Source organism: Vicia villosa, unplaced genomic scaffold, assembly GCF_029867415.1.
Source record: "Vicia villosa cultivar HV-30 ecotype Madison, WI unplaced genomic scaffold, Vvil1.0 ctg.000470F_1_1, whole genome shotgun sequence".
Classification (NCBI taxonomy): Eukaryota; Viridiplantae; Streptophyta; class Magnoliopsida; order Fabales; family Fabaceae; genus Vicia; species Vicia villosa.
In genome coordinates this window covers 396,825-402,824 of record NW_026705227.1, presented here as the reverse complement: position 1 = coordinate 402,824, position 6,000 = coordinate 396,825, and positions in this window count along the sequence as shown.

Here is a 6,000-nt window from a genome sequence, read left to right as displayed (position 1 = left end):
TTCTGATGCGTTGCTTCTTGGCTCAACAACTTCTGATATATCAATATCCCAATCTGCAAAATTATCAAACTGCTTTGGTTTTTCAGAACCAAGCTTATCATCAAACCTGATATTGATTGATTCTTCTACAATCAATGTTTCAGTATTGTATACTCTGTAGCCTTTTGAGCGTTCAGAATATCCAAGAAGGAAACATTTTTGTGCTTTGGAATCAAACTTACCAAGATGATCTTTAGTGTTCAGAATAAAGCATACACATCCAAAAGGATGGAAATATGAAATGTTGGGCTTTCTATTCTTCCACAATTCATAAGGAGTCTTATTTAGAATAGGTCTGATAGATATTCTATTCTGAATATAGCATGCAGTGTTTATTGCTTCTGCCCAGAAATGCTTAGCCATATTGGTTTCATTGATCATGGTTCTGGCCATTTCTTGCAGAGTCCTATTCTTTCGTTCTACAACCCCATTTTGCTGTGGAGTTCTAGGACAAGAGAAATCATGGGCAATACCCTTTTCTTTGAAGAATTCTTCAAAGGATCTGTTCTCAAATTCACCATCATGATCACTTCTGACCTTTATGATTTTACACTCTTTTTCAGATTGAATCTGAATGCAGAAATCAAAGAACACTGAATGAGACTCATCCTTGTGTTTCAAGAATTTTACCCATGTCCAGCGGCTATAATCATCTACGATGACTAATCCATATTTCTTCCCTCTGACAGATGCTGTTTTGACTGGGCCAAACAGATCAATGTGCAAGAGTTCTAATGGCCTTGAGGTAGAAACAACATTCTTGGACTTGAATGCAGGTTTGGAGAACTTGCCCTTCTGACATGCTTCACAAAGAGCATCTGATTTGAATTTCAGATTAGGGAGTCCTCTGACAAGATCCAGTTTGTTAATCTGAGAAATCTTTCTCAAACTAGCATGACCTAATCTTCTGTGCCAGACCCACTGCTCTTCAGAAACAGACATAAGACAAGTCACCTTCTGACTCATAAGATCTTGCAGATCTGTCTTATAAATGTTGTTCTTCCTCTTGCCTGTAAATAGGATTGAGCCATCCTTCTGATTTACAGCCTTGCAAGACTTTTGATTAAAGATTATATCATAACCATTGTCACTCAATTGACTGATAGATAAGAGGTTATGTGTTAATCCTTCTACAAGAAGTACATTAGAAATGGAAGGAGAGTTACCAGACTTTATAGTTCCAGAGCCAATTATCTTGCCCTTCTGATCTCCTCCAAACTTGACTTCTCCTCCAGACTTAAGCACCAGGTCTTGGAACATAGACCTTCTTCCTGTCATGTGTCGTGAGCATCCAGAGTCCAGGTACCACGACATGTTGTGCTTTGTCCTTTTTGCAGCCAAGGATATCTCTTCAGAATCTGATTCTGATGTAGATTCTGATCCGTCATCTTCTGTCGCCATCAGCGCACAGTTAGCCTGCTCATCTTCAGAGTCTGAATCATCTTCTGACTCATCCCAGGTTGCCATAAGACCTTTTTTCTTATGAAACTTCTTCTTGGGATTTTCCTTCTGAAGTTTTGGACATTCATTCTTGAAGTGTCCAGGCTCATTGCATTCATAGCACATGACCTTCTTCTTGTCAAATCTTCTGTCATCAGAAGATTCTCCACGTTCAAATTTCTTTGAACTTCTGACGCCTCTGAACTTCCTTTGCTTGTTCTTCCAGAGTTGATTCAGCCTTCTGGAGATCAAGGACAGTTCATCTTCTTCTTCAGATTCTGATTCTTCAGGATCTTCTTCTCTAGCCTGAAAAGCGTTAGTGCATTTCTTGATATTGGATTTTAATGCAATAGACTTACCTTTCTTTTGAGGCTCATTTGCGTCCAGCTCTATTTCATGACTTCTCAAGGCACTGATAAGCTCTTCCAGAGAAACTTCATTCAGATTCTTTGCAATCTTGAATGCAGTCACCATAGGACCCCATCTTCTGGGTAAGCTTCTGATGATCTTCTTTACGTGATCAGCCTTGGTGTATCCCTTGTCAAGAACTCTCAATCCAGCAGTAAGAGTTTGAAATCTTGAAAACATCTTTTCAATGTCTTCATCATCCTCCATCTTGAAGGCTTCATACTTCTGGATTAAAGCTAGAGCTTTAGTCTCCTTGACTTGAGCATTTCCTTCATGAGTCATTTTCAAAGACTCATATATGTCATAGGCTGTTTCCCTGTTAGATATCCTCTCATACTCAGCATGAGAGATAGCATTCAGCAAAACAGTTCTGCATTTATGATGATTCCTGAAAAGCTTTTTCTAATCATCATTCATTTCTTGCCTTGTCAGCTTTACGCCACTGGCATTTACTGGATGTTTGTAACCATCCATCAGAAGATCCCATAGATCACCATCTAGACCAAGAAAGTAACTTTCCAGTTTATCTTTCCAGTATTCAAAGTTTTCACCATCAAATACCGGCGGTCTAGTATAACCATTGTTACCGTTGTGTTGCTCAGCAGAGCCAGATGTAGATGCAGGTGTAGACTTTGCATTTTCATCAACCATCTTTTACTGAAGCGTTTTTCTCTTCCTGAATCTTTTCTAAACACGGTTAAGTGCTTGCACCTTAGAACCGGCGCTCTGATGCCAATTGAAGGATAGAAAAACACTTAGAAAGGGGGGGTTTGAATAAGTGTAGCTTTAAAAACTTGACAGATAAAAATAAATTGCACAGTTATTTTTATCCTGGTTCGTTGTTAACTAAACTACTCCAGTCCACCCCCGCAGAGATGATTTACCTCAACTGAGGATTTAATCCACTAATCGCACGGATTACAATGGTTCTCCACTTAGTCAGCAACTAAGTCTTCCAGAGTCTTCTGATCACACACTGATCACTCCAGGAACAACTGCTTAGATACCCTCTAAGACTTTCTAGAGTATACTGATCCACACGATCACTCTAGTTACAACCTGCTTAGATAACCTCTAAGACTTCCTAGAGTATTCTGATCCACACGATCACTCTAGTTCCTTACAACTTAATGTAATCAATTCTAAGAGTATTACAATTGCTTCTTAAAAGCTATAATCACAAACTGTGATATTTCTCTTAACGTTTAAGCTTAATCTCACTAATATATTACAACAGCAATGTAGTGAGCTTTGATGAAGATGAAGATTCTGAGCTTTGAGTAGAACAGAGTTTCAGCAAGTTAATATGAGTTGTTTTTGTTCAGAATCGTTAACCTTGCTTCTCATCAGAACTTCATATTTATAGGCGTTGGAGAAGATGAACGTTGAGTGCATTTAATGCTTTGCGTGTTCCGTACAGCATCGCATTTAATGTTATACGCTTTTGTCAACTACCTCGAGCCTTGTTCACGCTGTGTCTACTGACGTAGCCTGTAATAGCTTTTAACGTTCCTTTTGTCAGTCAGCGTAGCTTGCCACTTGTACTTCCTTCTGATCTGATGTTTGTGAATACTACGTTTGAATATCATCAGAGTCAAACAGCTTGGTGCAAAGCATCTTCTGATCTTCTGACCTTGAAGTGCTTCTGAGCGTGATACCATCAGAACTTCAGTGCTTCTGATCTCATGTTCTTCTGATGCTTCCATAGACCCATGTTCTGATTCTGCTTCGACCATCTTCTGATGTCTTGCCAGACCATGTTCTGGTGTTGCATGCTGAACCCTTGAGACAAAGCTTCTGAGCGCTGAATTATGCATACTCTTTATATATTTCCTGAAAAGGAAATTGCATTGGATTAGAGTACCATATTATCTTAAGCAAAATTCATATTATTGTTATCATCAAAACTAAGATAATTGATCAGAACAATTCTTGTTCTAACAGACTCCACACAATGATGACAAAACACCTACATATTGAGAAAGCGGTAACATGTTTATTGTTCACTTCCAACAATTTTATTGATGCTATAATATGCTATCAATTAACATGCTTATAGTGACTTCATGTGTTCTTATCTACTCTTCTCAAATACATATGTATATGTGTTCATCATTTTCATTCATAACATACAATGTTTGGGCGTTCAAGCAAATGACAAAACAAAAATACATCATATAGAAACATTTCTAAGGCATTTTCATCATTTAAGGAAACTTAGGTCGACCTACTCTGTATTTGAGTCGACCTACAGAAGAAGTTTCTTTACAGAAACTAAAAAGGTCCAGTTGCGTCGACCTACTCACAATTTAGGTCGACCTAAATTGGTCATTTTTTTTGTTACTTCTGTTAGGTCGACCCAGCCTCACTTTAGGTCGACCTACTGCTGTCATTTTTTTTCCAGATTTGGGTCTGTTAGGTCGACCCGACCCATTCTCATTCATTCAAAACATTCCATTCTTGCATTCCCTCTCATTCTCATCACATTTGGTACGGCTAACCCTAATTCCTCAAACTCAAAATTTTCCAAAAATCATCCCTCTCACACAAAGCATCTCCAACCATGCCTCCAAAATCAAGAAAAGGAAAGGAAATTGCTTCTAGTTCATCATCTCAACCGGTAAGTGCTCTTGTTCATCCTGATTGTAGAGAAAATTTTGAGAAGTGGCAGATGAAAAGAAAAATTGTTAAGCAATATACCTATGATCCAAATCTTGTCGAAAACATGCATATCCCTGATGTCGCTGCTTTGATTGAACATCAAAATATTCATCCCTTAGTGCAATGTGATACTCCGTACTGTGAAAATACCGTTAGGGCTTTCTATGCAGGATTTACAAAAGGGGATGGTTGTAATTTCCGTTTCAAAATGGGCTCTAGGTCGCATATTGTTGACAAACGGGTTTGGATTAGTATCTTTGGTCTGAAAATTGTAGGTGATGAACTCTGTATGGTAGACGGGGATGTACCGGGAAACTATGACCATGAGGCCTACATGAAGACTATCCTCAAAGACCCTTCCGTATTTGACAGATCCAATGAAACAATAACAGCCGGTCATCTGAAGCGAGATCCTAGGCTCTTGAATTGGGTAATCTCAAGAATCATTCGACCAAGGGCAGGAGGATATTCGAGAATTGAAAGGAATGAAGTGGTGCTCATGTATCTGCTGCAAAATAGAACACGTTTACACTGGCCTCACTTCCTAGCTGCTAAGTTTCATGAGGTCAAACAGAAAACTACAGCCCTGTGTTATGGATCAATCATTCAAACAATTGTCAATCACTTCGGTATGCGACTTGATCACTTACACTACACTCGCATACATCAATCTCAAGAATTCTCACAAACCACCTTGACTCTTATGGGATATCATTGGATTCCTGTTAGGAAAACCTATTATCTCATTCAAAAGGGAACAGGGAAGGTTATCTACAACTATGATGATCCCACGGAGTTTGGAAACAATGTAGGAAATGAGGAAGAGGGAAATGATCAAGAAATAGCAAATGATGAGGATCAAACCATGGAAGACATAGCTCATGACATGGATCCAAATTGGCAATATGTTCCGTCTCAAGAGGAAGAAATTCCTTGGGGATACACTGCTCCACCTCCTCCTGATCAATCCAACATAGTGTCTATGCTTGAAGCTATGCAACTTCAACAACAGCAGAACTTTGAAACACAGCAACTCCAGTTCCAAACCATGCAGCAGCTTCAACAAGATAGGTATGATGAACAACAACGTCAATATCAATCGCTATATAGTTTGGTTCAAGACCACAAAAACGATTTTGAGACTTTTGCCTCCAACTCTACTCTAAGACAGAATCAGTTTGAGGAAACGGCATTGCATCGTCATGCAAACATAAGTCAAAACTTCAATACTCTTAACATGTCTGTGCTGGATCTGTTGGAACAAGTTGAAGAAGATCGGCCTCACACATTTCAAAGAGGAAGAGGAAGAAGGGGCAGGCGTTAGGATGGATTCTTCATCATATCATCATTTCATTGCATTTCATTTCATTAAGCATTATGTTAAAATTCTATATGATGTAGTACCTTTTTGTGTTATTTTCTATAATTCTCCTGGACTACTATGTATGTTGT